At 48.0% G+C, this 14,488-nt stretch overlaps 1 pseudogene; it reads left to right on the forward strand.

Annotated features, from left to right (window-relative positions):
* Positions 1-394: 394 nt before the first annotated feature.
* LOC133239989 (elongation factor 1-beta-like) lies at positions 395-4,999 on the forward strand (annotated as a pseudogene).
* The last annotated feature ends 9,489 nt before the right edge of the window (positions 5,000-14,488 follow it).

Consider the following 14,488-nt stretch of genomic DNA (forward strand, 5'->3'; position numbering starts at 1 on the left):
AGAAGCTGTCTGGAAGTGGGCCTGGATCCAGGGCTCCTGAGAAGCCACTTTTTCACTGGACTCAGATCAATGGTCCCTTGGCCGCCTGGCTGGGCCGGCCCAGCTCTGCCAAGAGGGAGCTCTTACCCCCATTCCGGAACTCAGCCCTCTCTTAGGAGAGGAACACACTCCATCCAATTGTTCTAGAAACAGAGTCCTGGGCAACAGGGACAGAGAGATGGCGCCCACCAAGGATTCTTGGGGCCACTGAGCAAGGTGACAAAGGGCACAGGAGAGAAGTTCCAGGCTCCAAGAGGGCAGATCAAGTCAGGGCTTCGTTACTCATGGAATCCTGGCTCCACCGAGACAGAGGAAGGGAGGGGGAGACCCAGGTAGCTGCAGTCGAGTTGGGGAAATAACAAGTATAGGACAACTGTGGCCCACGGATGCTGAAGCCAAAGGAGCAGCGCAGATGCTCAGGGCCACCAGCCTTCAGAGGAGAGGTCGGTTCAGAGGAAGGGCTGGAAATGTCTAGAAAAGGCGGAGAATATGCAAAGTACTCGTACTCTGAAAGATGGCAGCCCTCAGGTAGAAAGAGCTGGGAAGCCCGTTCTCCAGGAGAGGGTTTTAAAAAGTTGGACTCACATGGATTCCCTTTGAAAGGCTTGCTCCTCAGAATGTGGGCCCTGGGACTGCCCTGGTGGTCCAGTGGTTAAGATTCCACCTTCCACTCAGGGACTGCAGGTTCGATTCCTGGTCGGGAAGCTACGATCCCATGTGCCTCGGGGCCAGAAAACCCAAACATAGAGTATGTGCCTAGTAGTGGGATTGCAGAAGACACATGTATCCCAGTGTTCCTTGTAGCACTGTTTACAATAACAAGGACACAGAAGCAGCCTAGATGTCCATCATGACCGATGAATGGATAAAGAAGCTGTGGTACGTGTATGCAATGGAATATTACTCAGCCATAAAAAGGAATGCATTTGGGTCAGTTCTAATGAGGTGGATGAACCTAGAGCGTATTAGAGTGAAGTAAGTCGGAAAGAGGATAATAAAGATTTTTTGTATATTAATTAAACATTATTTATTAACTAATAAGTATTAATTAATACATTAATTGTATATTAATGTATACATATGGAATCTAGAAAGACAGTATTGATTAAACTATTTTCAGGGCAGCAGCAACAACTCCCCTGGCAGGGCTGTTCACAGGGCTACTCATCGTAAAAAACCCAGATTCCCACCTCACCCTCGTCTCACCCGCCGCGGCCCAGTGAACCACGGCCAGAACACTGCAGAGAATCACCAGCATAAGTCCTGCTGCTTTTTTTCCATTTGAAGCAGGGACCTGAAATGGACAGCCAGACAGACTCGGTTTTCAGGCTATGCTACAATGGGAAGGTCCCAGCTGGATGGCTTTGCAAGGCTCACCCCCATCTGATCCCCGCTGTGAGCTGAAGTGTGTGGGTCACAGGAGTAGGTGAATCTCTCCCTTGGGTGTCCCTGGTCTGGGGTCTTTGTTCCAGCTCAGTGGTTGGGACTGAAACACCCCAGCTGAAAAATCCCATGTATCACTGAGGCCTGTGCCGTGTCATTACCGCCTGGCTGGCCTTCGTTCCGTCTGGCACTCCTGACCTCTCCAACCGCCTCCTCAGCTGTGGAAGGGTCAGCCTCAGCAAATAATAATCAAGAGCTAATGTTCTTGTGACTCTGAACCGAGGGGTCCCCCTGCTGTGAACCCCTTCCCCTTCCACATCCCTCAGATGAACCAGTACATCTTCCCCGCCTGGACCCCTCCTCTGTGAAATGACAAACCGTTATGCACTTTTCTCCCTAGCTGCCTGTTCTTTCTCCTTCTGCCAAATCAAGCTTTTCTCCCAGCTTCATCAAGCTTCCTCTCATTCTGAACTTTAGGAAAGGCTGAGAGTCCAGAGACCTGGTTCCAGCCCCTCCTGCTGCCTGGGTGACCAAGGGTGACTCATTCCACATCCCTGGGCCTCGGGTTTCCCGCTCCCAGAGGGAGAGGTCTGGGTGAGATGGGTTCTTAGCAGGGTTCTTTCCAGCTGGGACACCGTGATCTTGTTTCAGAGGATCATTACGGGGATAACGAACACCGTGTTATTGAGGGATTTACAATGATACACGCACATTTGGCAATAAGGAGTCTCCTTCCTGGAATCGCCCACCAGCGTGTCTTTGTAAATGTCCTTATTGCATGCATGGTTCCTGGTTTCCTTGGCAGATTGGGAGCAACACAAGGACAAAGTTGACGGTTTCTATTTCTTTGGTATCCTTTCTTGGTGACTAATACTCAGAGAAACCACTCAACAATGTTGCTGACTGGGTGACAGACTGATTACCCCCCTGGCTGCATGTTCATTTAAATGGACTTGTAAGAAACTGAACAGAAAGTGGTCACCTTGGCTTCTCGTTGGTGGGTGGGAGGGGAGGGCAGGGAAGGCGGGGTGGAGGTAAAGAACTTCTTTTAAATATGCAAGTCTCACTTCTCTTTAAGAGGGAAAAAAAAAGACGTTGCCCCATTGAAACTAGCTGGATTTGGAAATTCAAATGGAATTTTTAATACTGCCTTGCAAATGAGCACATACCAGCATGCCCAAGGCTTAATTCCATTCCCCAAGTGCTCACTGAGTGTACTGCGCGCTGAGTGCCAAGCCCCTGCTCAGTAAAAGGGGGGAGTACAGAGGAAGAAATACTATAACAGAATTTTTTTTAAACAGTTTTAACAGGGCTTAGACATCAAAATACTGTCCCACTCAAAATGGATACTTTGGAATGACATACATTTTATTCTATTCTCTTACCTTGCTTGAAATGCCATGAACCTCTTTTAAAATCATCTTTAAAGCCCATCACATACCTTACAGGCAATAACAAAGTTGTGTGTGTTGATTAGGGGAGACAAATGTCTATTTTGTGGATAGAGGCGCTGCGCTGTGCAGCATGTGGGATCTTAGTTCCCCAACCAGGAATCGAACCTGTGCCCCCTGCAGGGGAAGCTCAGTCTTAACACTGGACTGCCAGGCAATTCCAAGGGAGAGAACTGTCTCTTGAAGCCAAGCTGGATGGTCAGGCTTATTCAGTTTGGTCAAGAATATAAATAATGCTGTTGTGAGAGTCTCTCAGCTGTGTCCAACTCTTTATGACCCCGTGGATTGGAGCCCACCAGGCTCTTCTGTCCATAGGATTCTCCAGGCAAGAATACTGGAGTAGGTTGCCATGCCCTTCTCCAGGGGATTTTCCCAACCCAGGGATCGAACCCAGGTCTCCTGCACTGCAGGCGGATTCTTTACCGTTTGAGCTACCCTGGAAGCCCAGTCGAAATAGTGGGCATCTTCTAATGATGCTCTTCTTCACACATACGATAATGCACGGCCTTCCCATGTGAATGCTTTGAAGGTCCTCTTTCACTCACTTGCGTGGGCTCAGCCATGCCTGGAAACACTGATCTCATGATGGACTTCCTGGCTTATACCTTTGCCGACGCTCTATCCCCAACCCCCATTGTCTATTTCAATCCAGCAGCCCAAGACGGCTTTTAAAAACACCACTCAGATCATGTCACTCATCTGCCTGAAACCCACAAGGGCCAAAGCCCACAGGGTGGCTTCTGAGACCCAACATGGTCCAGATCTCTATTGTCTCTCTGGCCTCCTCTCCCATCACTGCCTCCTCCAACGCTGGGCCTCATCCATATGGCCTCTGTGCTTCTCCTCAAGAGGCCAGGCCTGCTGCAACACAGAAATCTTTTTGCTGTCTAGGGCTCTTTTTCTCCCTGAGATCCACTTGGACACACCCCTCATTTCCTTCAAGTCTTTGGTCGGTAGTCACCTTCTCAATGAGGCTTTGTCAGACCTTGCACTTAACACCTTCCATTTAATAACTTGACACACAAACACACACATGCACACACTCACCTGCTCGCTCCTGATTCCTCTTACCCTGTTCTTTTCCTTTTTTCCCTGGTACTTATACTTTTCACGAGACTATGTAATTTACCTATATATATTATTTATAGTGTTTATTGTTATCTGTATCACCCCTGCCCAGAATCTCAGCTCAAAAGAGGTAGATCTTCTGTTTGGGATTAGTTGAATCCCAAAAGCCTAGAACTGGCACTTAATATGTAATATGTTGAACTGAACTGAAGTCCCAACTTAAATATGGTCCAGTTTCCTGTTGCTCACAGATCTGTTGGAGGGGGCTAGAGACACACACATGAAACTGACAAAACGTCCTTTTTCTTCTTAGCACTTGGCACTGAGCTCCTCTCTTCCTCTGCTGCTGCCCAGGCCCCCGTCAGCCCACACCTTGGGTTATGGAAACCTGAGACCCCCCTTCGGCCTCCAGGTGCTCAATGACTTACACGGCAGACAAAATCTACATCAAGAGACATATACCATCACAAGCCAACGCGGCAGTATCTGAAGCCGTCTCGGGCCCATCATCTGTCACCTTGTGCCGTGACCTATGGTGGTAGGTCACAATCACATCAAATCTTACGAAAAGGAAAAGGTCAGCCTGCCAGGAGTGAAGAAAGCTTTGGGCAAGTATGGCCCTGCTAGTGCGGAAGACACCACAGACAGCAGAGCTACAGATAGTAAAGATGGTGATGACAGTGATCTCTTTGGGTCTGATGAAGAAGGGGAAAGCGAAGAAGCCAGGAGGCTAAGAGAAGAATGCCTTGCACAGCACGAGTCAAAGAAAGCCAAGATCCCAGCCCTTGTTGCCAAGTCTTCCCTCTTACTAGACGTGAGACCTCGGAGTGATGACACAGATACGGCAAAACTAGAGGCGTGCGTCAGAAGCATGCACGCAGATGGCCTGGTCTGAGGCTCTTCGAAACTAGTTCTGGTGGGGTTTGGAATTTAAAAAACTTCAAATACAGTGTGCAGTTGAAGACGACAAAGTTGGAAGAGATATACTGGGGGAGTAGATCCCTGCTTTTGACAAGTATGGGCTGTCTATGGACGTGGCTGCGTCCAACACGATCTAAAATCCATCGTGGATCAGTGCCCTTAAATAAAAGCCTGAAAGACAGCAAAGGAAGAAAGAGAAAATGACCAGACAGTACAAAACAACTCCCGATGAAGTGGAATCCACTGTGACGCTCCAGGAAGCCTGGTGGGGATGATTGCAAGGCTGAAGGAGGGGGAAGGGCTGAACTTTCTGTCTAGTCAAGCAAATCTTCTCCTTGTCCCCAGCACGTGCCCAGATCATTTCAGCCTCTACTCATTCGCTCATGTCATCCCTTTGCCTGAAGTCCTCTATCCTGCTTGCCTCCTTCCCCAAACCCCAACACCCACGGGCGCTCAGTTCAGCCCCTTCCTCTACACAAATTTCTGTGGCTGCTCCAGCCCTCCCTGACTTCTCCCTCCTCTGAGCTCTGACTGCACCTACTTCTGGTATTAGACCATTTATCTTCACATAGAAACATTATGTGCGACTGACGTGTATTATTTCCCCAGCTTAGGACCACATCTTTTGCTGCTTTCCTCTCTCGAATAAGACTGTGCTTCACAGTAGAAGCAGCTGACTTGAGTGCCACAGCTGGCTGGTCAGCAGGCAGACAGAAAAGAGGAGGGTGTTCCAGGCAGAGGAAACTCAAAAGCAAAGACCTCACGGTGGGAATTGACATGATGAGTGTAAAGCTGTTACACCCACAGTTCTCAGCCCAACCGGAGATTTTAATCACCTGAAGGTATTTCCACGGGGGCACCCCATCCCAGACCAATGTTATCAATAAGAATATCAGAGAGGACTTCCCCGGTGGTCCAGTGGTTAAGAATCCACCTGCCAATGCAGGGGACACGGGTTTGATCCCTGGTCTGGGAAGAACCCACATGCCGCGGGGCAACTAAGCCCGTGTGCACAGCAATGACTGAGCCCACATGCCACAGCTACTGAAGTCTCAGCACTGAGAGCCTCTGCTCTACAGCAAGAGAAGCCACCGCAATGAGAAGCCCTCACACCACAGCGAAGAGCAGCCCCACTTGTCACAACCAGAGAAAGCCTTCAAGCGGCAACAAAGAGGACGCAGTGCAGCCAAAAACAAACAGGCAAAAAAAGTTTAATGTCACTTGTTTAGGGGGAAAAAAGTATCAGGCAATGTGGCTTAGGCATCACTACTTTTTAAAGGCTCCCCAGTGATTCTAATATGTTCAGTTCAGTTCAGTCGCTCAGTCATGTCCGACTATTTGTGACCCCATGAATCGCAGCACGCCAGGCCTCCCTGTCCATCACCATCTCCCGGAGTTCACTCAAACCCACGTCCATCAAGTCGGTGATGCCATCCAGCCATCTCATCCTCTGTCGTCCCCTTCTCCTCCTGCCCCCAATCCCTCCCAGCAGCAGAGTCTTTTCCAATGAGTCAACTCTTCACATGAGGTGGCCAAAGTAATGGAGTTTAGGTAGAATTAAAAACAACCATATTATTAGGGGGAAAAAAAGAAGGAAATAAAAGAAAGAGGAATGTAAAGAAAATTATGAAACAGACCTTAAAAACTGATCTTTTCCACTTTGTTCCATTTGGTAGTAGGCCATGGGAATTCATCTCTGTCACAGTAGTCTGGATGGATCAGCTGGGGACAGACGCTGCTATTCTCTGCTGTGGGCAGCACAGACGGTACCAGCTAACTGTGGGCCAGGCCAGGTCAATCTTTGCCCATGGGAGTCTGAAAAGTATGAGGAAACTAGAGGATCAATTCAGATCACTTGCAATCTTATGTTATAATTTCTCCCCATCCTGGGTTTTAGCATTCAGTTTCCTCTCTCTCGTGCCTGCCCATCCTAACAGCCAAAAGAAGTATTCAAAAAGTCAAGCTATCATTTCAGAAAGTCCTAGCTAATTCTTCACACCCTTCTCCTGTTGTTGTTCCATTGCCAAGTCACTGGGGGGCGGGGGCGGGGCAGGGGCGGGGCAGGGACTCTTTGCCACCCCCTGGACTACAGCCCACCAGGCTCCTCTGCCCATGGGACTTCCCAAGCAAGAATATCAGCGTGGGTGGCCATTTCCTGCTCCAGAGGATCTTCCCCACCAAGGGATCGAACCTGCGTCTCCTGCTTGGCAGGGGGAATTCATTACCACTGAGCTACCAGGGAAGCCCTCCTCTTCCTCTAGGTCCTTTGAAATGGAGTCAAAGTTGCACCGCCTGGCTCTAAAATGTCACGTGGCTCAAGCGTATTGAGGAGCAGGCCAGGAACTTTGCAGAGCTGGCGAGTCCTCACCTGGCCTGGCCCGTCACCTATCCCACCCAACTGGTCACTCCCGGTCCACTCCGCCGACCAGGCGACTCAGCTGCAATTCCCGCAAGCTGCCTTCAGGGGGCGCCGGGACAGACCCGCCCGGTCCTCCCACGCACAAACCATCACTGTCAACCAAGTCGCCTGTCGCCAAATGCCACGGTTCAGGACGAGGCTTGACCATACATGTGACTCTGGGAAAGGACACGGGGCTAACATTTAGAGCAGGGCGTAAAGGATTGAGATGAAAGCTTTTCCCGAGCGGAGATCTGCCTGGGGCGGGGGGAGGGGTGGATCGGAGGGTAAGGGGTGGGAAGACTAGAAAAGGAAGAGAAGGGGAAATAATGTTGGCACCTGGTGGCTGCAGGAGGGAGAGAAAGGGGGGGGGGGGTGCCAGGGAGAGCGAGGGGGTGTGGAAAGACGAGGCTGGAGCGCTGATGACAAGCTTTCCCCAACCCCACGCTCCTGCTGGCCAAGTTCCAGCCTGGATCCCAGGGGGCCGACCTGGGAGGGGTGGGGGGCGCCTCCCTACACCTCCTCGCTTCCTGGTCCCCGGGCAGGAATCTGCTCTGGCCGACCTGTGGCCTGTCCACGCGGAACCCGGCCCCTGGAAAAGTGGAGGGGGATGGACCAGCCCCCAGCAGCGAACCCCATATATACCGAGAGGTAACCTGAAACCCCAGAGCTGGGCCAGGGTGGGAGGAGGATGGAGGGGGTCGGGATGAGGTTTTTCCACTTCCATTCGCAACTGTCAGGCGGGTGATTAATGACCAACAGGTTTGGAATCGCCTTTATTGCCAGATCAGTATTGTTGCCCGTGACAGCTAATGAGGTTGGACAGGCTTCTCCACACTGAGCTTTATGGGGCCCGGCTCCCTCCCCTGCAGAGCTCACAAGCCCTGCCAGCTTTTGTGCTCTGGAATGTTCCAGCCCCACCACCCCCACTTCATTCTTCCAACACCACCTCCCCACCACCTACCCCCTGCAAGTGTCCTGGAACCACCATCTCACCCAGAATCTGCCCCAGCCACAAAATGGGTACCAGGGGGTTCCCATCCCAGCCTGATCAGAGAGACCCAGCTGTTACACCCACCCCACTCCACCCCAGGAGCCCTCTCCCCACCCCTGCTGGAGCTGGAGCCCTGGGTGCTGGGGGAACTCAAGAAAGAAAGGAAGGGAAAGGAACAAAAGCAAACCTTTACTGAGCCGGGGAGATCCCCTGGAGGAGGGCATGGCAACCCACTCCAGTATTCTTGCCTGGAGAATCCCACGGACAGAGGAGCCTGGCAGGCTGCAGTCCACAGGGTCGCAAACGGTCGGACAGGACTGAGCGACTAAGTGCAGCACCACAGGGCCCTTAGGTTGGAGACAAGAAGAGGCTTCTATACGCCTGCTATACAGACAGTCTGACCAGCGACCTTCACAAGCCATTCCCTGGACAGCTGTAAAACCCAAGAAGGGTGTTACATACTTAGCACTTGAGTCCAACAAATGTGCTGGGTGAGTCCAGCAAATGTGTTGGGGTGAGGATGGAGGAGTTAGAGAACTTAGGAAGTTTAATAACAGTTACTAATGATTTTTAGCCAACCACCATAAGCCTAGATACACAAAGCCTGTTTCGGTGCAGAAAGCAGCTTGGTCTGAGGTCCCCAGATCAGGAAATACTGGCTTTGTTTTCTGCTCTCCTTCAAATAATCTTTACCTTTGTGCTGGTTCACATCTTGATACGGTTAAGCACGTGTTTGCCTGGGGTTTAATATTTGAAGGAGTTGGAGCAATGTAATAAGCAAACAGCTTAAAAGGCCCAGAAAGACCCCCTCAGCTTAAAAATCTATTACTTTTCAATGTGATATAAATGTATTTTGCTTCTGCTCAGAGCAATTTCCGAGTTTACTCTTATTAAACCAGGAGACGGCTTAGCAGAGTTCCTGATTTATGAAACACATACTAGATTCATTAAAACCTTAAAAGATTTAATACATTTTATCAGGACATTAAATCTGGGCAGGCTTTTTAAATCAAATACCTGCCATATTTCATCCCCCACACCCTGCGCACTTACTCAAGAACACTAAAATGTGAACTGACAAACATCATGGGTGTTTCAGGCCTGACTTCTAAGTGGCATTAAAGTCCTCCCCTCCAAGATTTACAGCCCAGCCTCTCCCCATGTCTCATCTTCTGAAGAACAAGTGATCTCCCTCTTTGGAATTCATTTCAGTAAGATGAGCTGAGATCTACATTCCAAGCATATACACCAGTAGTTCTGTGGGCTTCCCTGGTGGCTCAGTGGTAAAGAATCCGCATGCCAATGCAAGAGACACGGGTTCGATTCCTCGGTGGGGAAGATCCCGTAGAGAAGGAAATGGCACCCCACTCCAGTATTCTTGCCTGGGAAATCCCATGGACAGAGAAGCCTGGTCGGCTACGGTCCGTGGGTCTCAAAAGAGTCAGACACAACTTAGTGACTGAACACATGGATAAATATATGCAGAACAAATGCTATACAGTCTTTTTAAAAATTCCTAATATTATTATGGATTCAAAGATTCAAATGAAGGCGCACCCCAGGCAAACCAAGCCAAGCCACACTTCAGGCCATCAGGCCTCCAGCATAGTTTCCCAGGTGGCTGACTCCTTTCTCAGCATTCCATCACTCCCAAAGCACTGTGGACATTGATCAAGCCGCCTCTCTGAAGACATCCTCCCCTTTGCCCTTTGTTTTTCCAGGAGTGAAATTAAAAGGCTGGATTAAAATCACAGGCAACAGTATATATGTCCATCAACAGCTGAGTGGCTAAAACAAACTGCTGTACAACTGTGCTGTGGAATATTATACAGCAATGAAAAGGGAATGACCTCTTGATCTAGTTAACAACCTAGATGACTCTCCAAGTAATTATTCTGGGTTTAAAAAAAAAAGCTAGACATCCCCCTCCCTCCAAAAGGAGTACATACAGCACGATTCCATACATACATAATTCTACAAACTAAGCTAGAATAACAAGGAGATGAGTTGGCTTGGGAATCAGGGGTCATGGAGAGGGCTGGGAGAGAAAGATTGCACAGGGCATGAGGAAACTGAGGGTGTGATGCATGCGTTCATTATCTTAACTGTCGTCATGGTTTTGCAAGTATGTATGGATGTCAGAACATCAAACTACATGTTTTATGTGCATTTTATTGTATGTCAATTATACCTCAATAACGCTGTAAAAACACAGTCACAAAATGATCTCTAGGGGACTTCCAACTCAATTTTGTTTTCGTGATTTCTCTTTGATCCTTTTACAGAACTCCCTTGAAGAAATGTCATTAGCCCCAAGCAAATATCCTTTTGTTGTCCCAAGACACCAGCCCTAGGTTTGCCAGCTGGAAAAGTTCTGAGTAGCCCTCGTAATAACTAAGGTTGCAGTTCTTCACTCCTTTTCCCCAACCAAAATCTTACTGGGATCAAATGTCCTAAAAGATGACCTCTATTCTCTGTTTAGAGCATTAGCTAAAGAAGAAAAATCAAAATTAAAAAAAAAACAAAACTTTTTCCAGCAAGTTCCACTCTTGTGATATAGATGAACTGAAGCCAAAGATTTTCAGAGCTGCCTGGTTGCTCCAGGGCTAACCCAGTTATTGATGAAAAGGGTTCTAATGTGGAAAGAAGGCGTCTCTTCCATTGTTGGAGTGGCACCTTCATCAACAATTAACTTGTTGGAGGACTAAACAGCTATCCAGAGATTGGGGGACGTGGATAGTTGAGGTGAGCATGTTTTTTCAAAATCCTGCTTCAACTTCCAAAATGAACCAGCCCAACTTAAAGTTCCACAATATCTGACCACTGATCTACATTCCTGCAAAGTTACATCTGAAATAAACGTGGTAAGTGTGTATGTATGTGTTTTAAGTTGCATCATTATTTTCTAATTCATCTGCTCTAATGAAGAAATAGACTTGGGGTCGTTTGAATTTATGGGCTTCACTGGTGGCTCTGAAGGTAAAGAATCCACCTGCAATGAAGTAGACCCAGGTTGGATCCCTGGATCAGGAAGATCTCCTGAATGGCAACTGAAGGGAATGGCAACCGACTCCAGTATTCTTGCCAAGAGAATTCCATGGACAGAGGAGCCTGGAGGGCTATAGTCCATGGGGTCGCCAAGAATCAGACACGACTGAGTGACTAACACTTTCACTTCATTTGAATCTGGCCTTGGCAACTTAAAAGCTTTGTGATTTGGACACTCCTTTAACTTCTCCAAGCTTCAACATCCTTCTCTAAAATAGAGTTGAACTCAAAGGGCTAAGCTGAAGACTATAAAATAGGAAAGGCACAGGGCCTGGTATGTGGAAAACATTCAGTCATGCTTCATGAAAACTGTATTGTAAACATTTATGGAGGTATCAGTTTGGAATCCCTTATCACTTCCTCTGTTAAGCCTTCATCTAGTTACAATTCAAAACCATAGACCTTAGAGCTCATCCTTCTCTCACTTTCCGTCATATTAATAATCTGAATCCAGGACTTCTCTGGTGGTCCAGTGGTTTAGAATCCACGCTTCCAATGCAGGGGATGCTAGTTCAATCCCTGGTGAGGGAAGTAAGATCCCATGTGCCTCAGGACAACTGAGCCCTCACTCCGAAACTACTGAGCTGCCAGCTGAAATGAAGGTCCCACATGCGGCTGCAACTAAGACCCAATGCAGGCAAATTAAAAATGTTTTAATTATAATAATAATCTGAATTCACAGACAAGAATGCATTAAGGAAAGTTCTTATTTAAACCAGCAAGAGCTAATGCTTATTGGACACTTAAAATGGGGCAAGGGTGGTTGTACATGCTTTTCTCGGTTTGTCATTTAATCCTCACAATAGTCCTGTAAAGCTAACCCCCATTTTACAGATGAAGAAACTGAGGCACAGATGAAGTCATTTTCCCAAGGTCCCAAAGCTAATAGGAGGCCGGGGAGAGGAGGGGGCGCAGGATTTAAACACACACAATTTCACCATGGAGTATCTGCACTTTGCCACTCCTCTATACTGCAAGTTGGTTTTTTTTTTAATGGATTTTTAAACACAGACCTACCTGTGGTTATGTTGGGTATAGAGTCATAAAAATCACAGGCCTCTTAAGGAGTTTTTGGAAATATTATGTCCCTCTCAGTCATGACTGACTCTTTGCAACCCCATGGATGTAGCCCACCAGGCTCCCTCGTCCGTGGAATTCTCCAGACAAGATACCGGAGTGAGTTTCCACGCCCTTCTCAGCAATATTAGGTCATCATTTAGTTACGGTTGTAGGCAGGGCCGTAAGTAAATAACCCAGACCTGGTAAAAGTCTCCTGAGAAAGAAACCCCACCGCTTCCGTTCATAGATCATTCCAAAGTTTAGTCAGGAAATTCTTAAATGATAACTAATTTAACTCTCTTATCTGCAAGCTAAGTCCCATTCCTCCGGCTGATAAACCCCAGCATTTCCATTTCTCTTATTCATTCACTTAACTGTTAAGGAAACATTTGTTACATGTGAACTATTAACAAAACTTCCATTAAGTATGTGGGGCCCAGTTCTATCACTGAACTTGGAGAGGAAACGCTTTTAAGTTCTGATAGGATCAATCAGGAAACTGGCCAAGCCTGTGTCCACCTGTGTGTGTTGGAGGTGCGGTTGCAGTGACAGGGTCGACAGGAGACCCTCACTTACGAGGTGGGCACGAGGATCCAGGCAGCCCACTTGTGGACTTAACATACAATGAAACCTCTCAACACAAACTCACCCAGTGCAATCCCCCAGGAGATGGTGAGAGAGGAGGTTGGAAATAGGCCAGTCCCCAGCAGCCATGTCTGGAAAACCTACACTTTCCTTTTCCTGCGTCCTAAATCTGTCCAACACCCCCAGCTTGCCATCTTCCCTGTGTAAAATGCTTTCCAAGTACAGAAGACTGTAATTACGTGGACTCTCTCTTCCACGAACACAATAACTTCAGTGGCTAAATTAGAAAGGTCCCGGTGTGATGCTGTCGACCAGTGAAGGCTGCAGACTGGGAGACACGAGGTCTGGATGTTGGCTCTGGATCCACTGTGCTGCTGTCTGTTTTTACTCAGCACCGAAGTGACTGGGATGCTGAAGGAAGACCCTGTCTCCACCCTCAGGGAACTTATAATCTAGCTGGAAGATACAAGTACAAGACCCTGTGAGGAGCCAAGATCCCCTGGAGAAGGAAATGGCAACCCACTCCAATATTCTTGCCTGGAGAATCCCATGGACGGAGGAGCCTGGTGGGCTACAGTCCATGAGGTGGCAAAGAGTCGGACACGACTGAGCGACTTCACTTTCACTTTCTTTCACTTTCAAAGAAGAGTTAGCAGATGACACCACCCTTATGGCAGAAAGTGAAGAGGAACTAAAAAGCCTCTTGATGAAAGTGAAAGAGGAGAGTGAAAAAGTTGGCTTAAAGCTCAACATTCAGAAAACTAAGATCATGGCATCTGGTCCCATCTCTTCATGGCAAATAGATGAGGAAACAGTGTCAGACTTTATTTTGGGGGGCTCCAAAATCACTGCAGATGGTGATTGCAGCCATGAAATTAAAAGACGCTTACTCCTTGGAAGGAAAGTTATGACCAACCTGGACAGCATATTAAAAAGCAGAGATATTACTTTGCCAACAAAGGTCCGTCTAGTCAAGGCTATGGTTTTTCTAGTGGTCATGTATCGATGTGAGAGTTGGACTGTGAAGAAAGCTGAGTGCCGAAGAATTGATGCTTTTAAACTGTGGTGCTGGAGAAGACTCTTGAGAGTCCCTTGGACTGCAAGGAGATCTAACCAGTCCATCCTAAAGGAGACCAGTCCTGGGTGTTCATTGGAAGGACTGATGCTGAAGCTGAAACTCCAATACTTTGGCCACCTGATGCAAAGAACTGGCTCATTTGAAAAGACCTGATGCTGGGAAAGATTGAGGGCAGGAGGAGAAGGGGACGACAGAGGATGAGATGGTTAGATGGCATCACCGACTAAATGGACATGAGTTTGAGTAAACTCTGGGAATTAGCGATGAACAGGGAGGCCTGGCGTGCTGCAGTCCATGGGGTCGCAAAGAGGTGGACACGACTGAGGACTGAACTGAACTGAACTGAAAGCCAGTCGACTATGATTCAGTTACCCTCGCACTTCATTCAACGTAGATTTTGTTCATAAAAAAATTGAGATAATTCCTGCTTAATCTACTTTACGGTGCTGTAGGGACCTCAGAAG

The sequence above is a fragment of the Bos javanicus genome, chromosome 27 (genome assembly GCF_032452875.1).
Source record: "Bos javanicus breed banteng chromosome 27, ARS-OSU_banteng_1.0, whole genome shotgun sequence".
In the NCBI taxonomy this organism is placed as follows: Eukaryota; Metazoa; Chordata; class Mammalia; order Artiodactyla; family Bovidae; genus Bos; species Bos javanicus.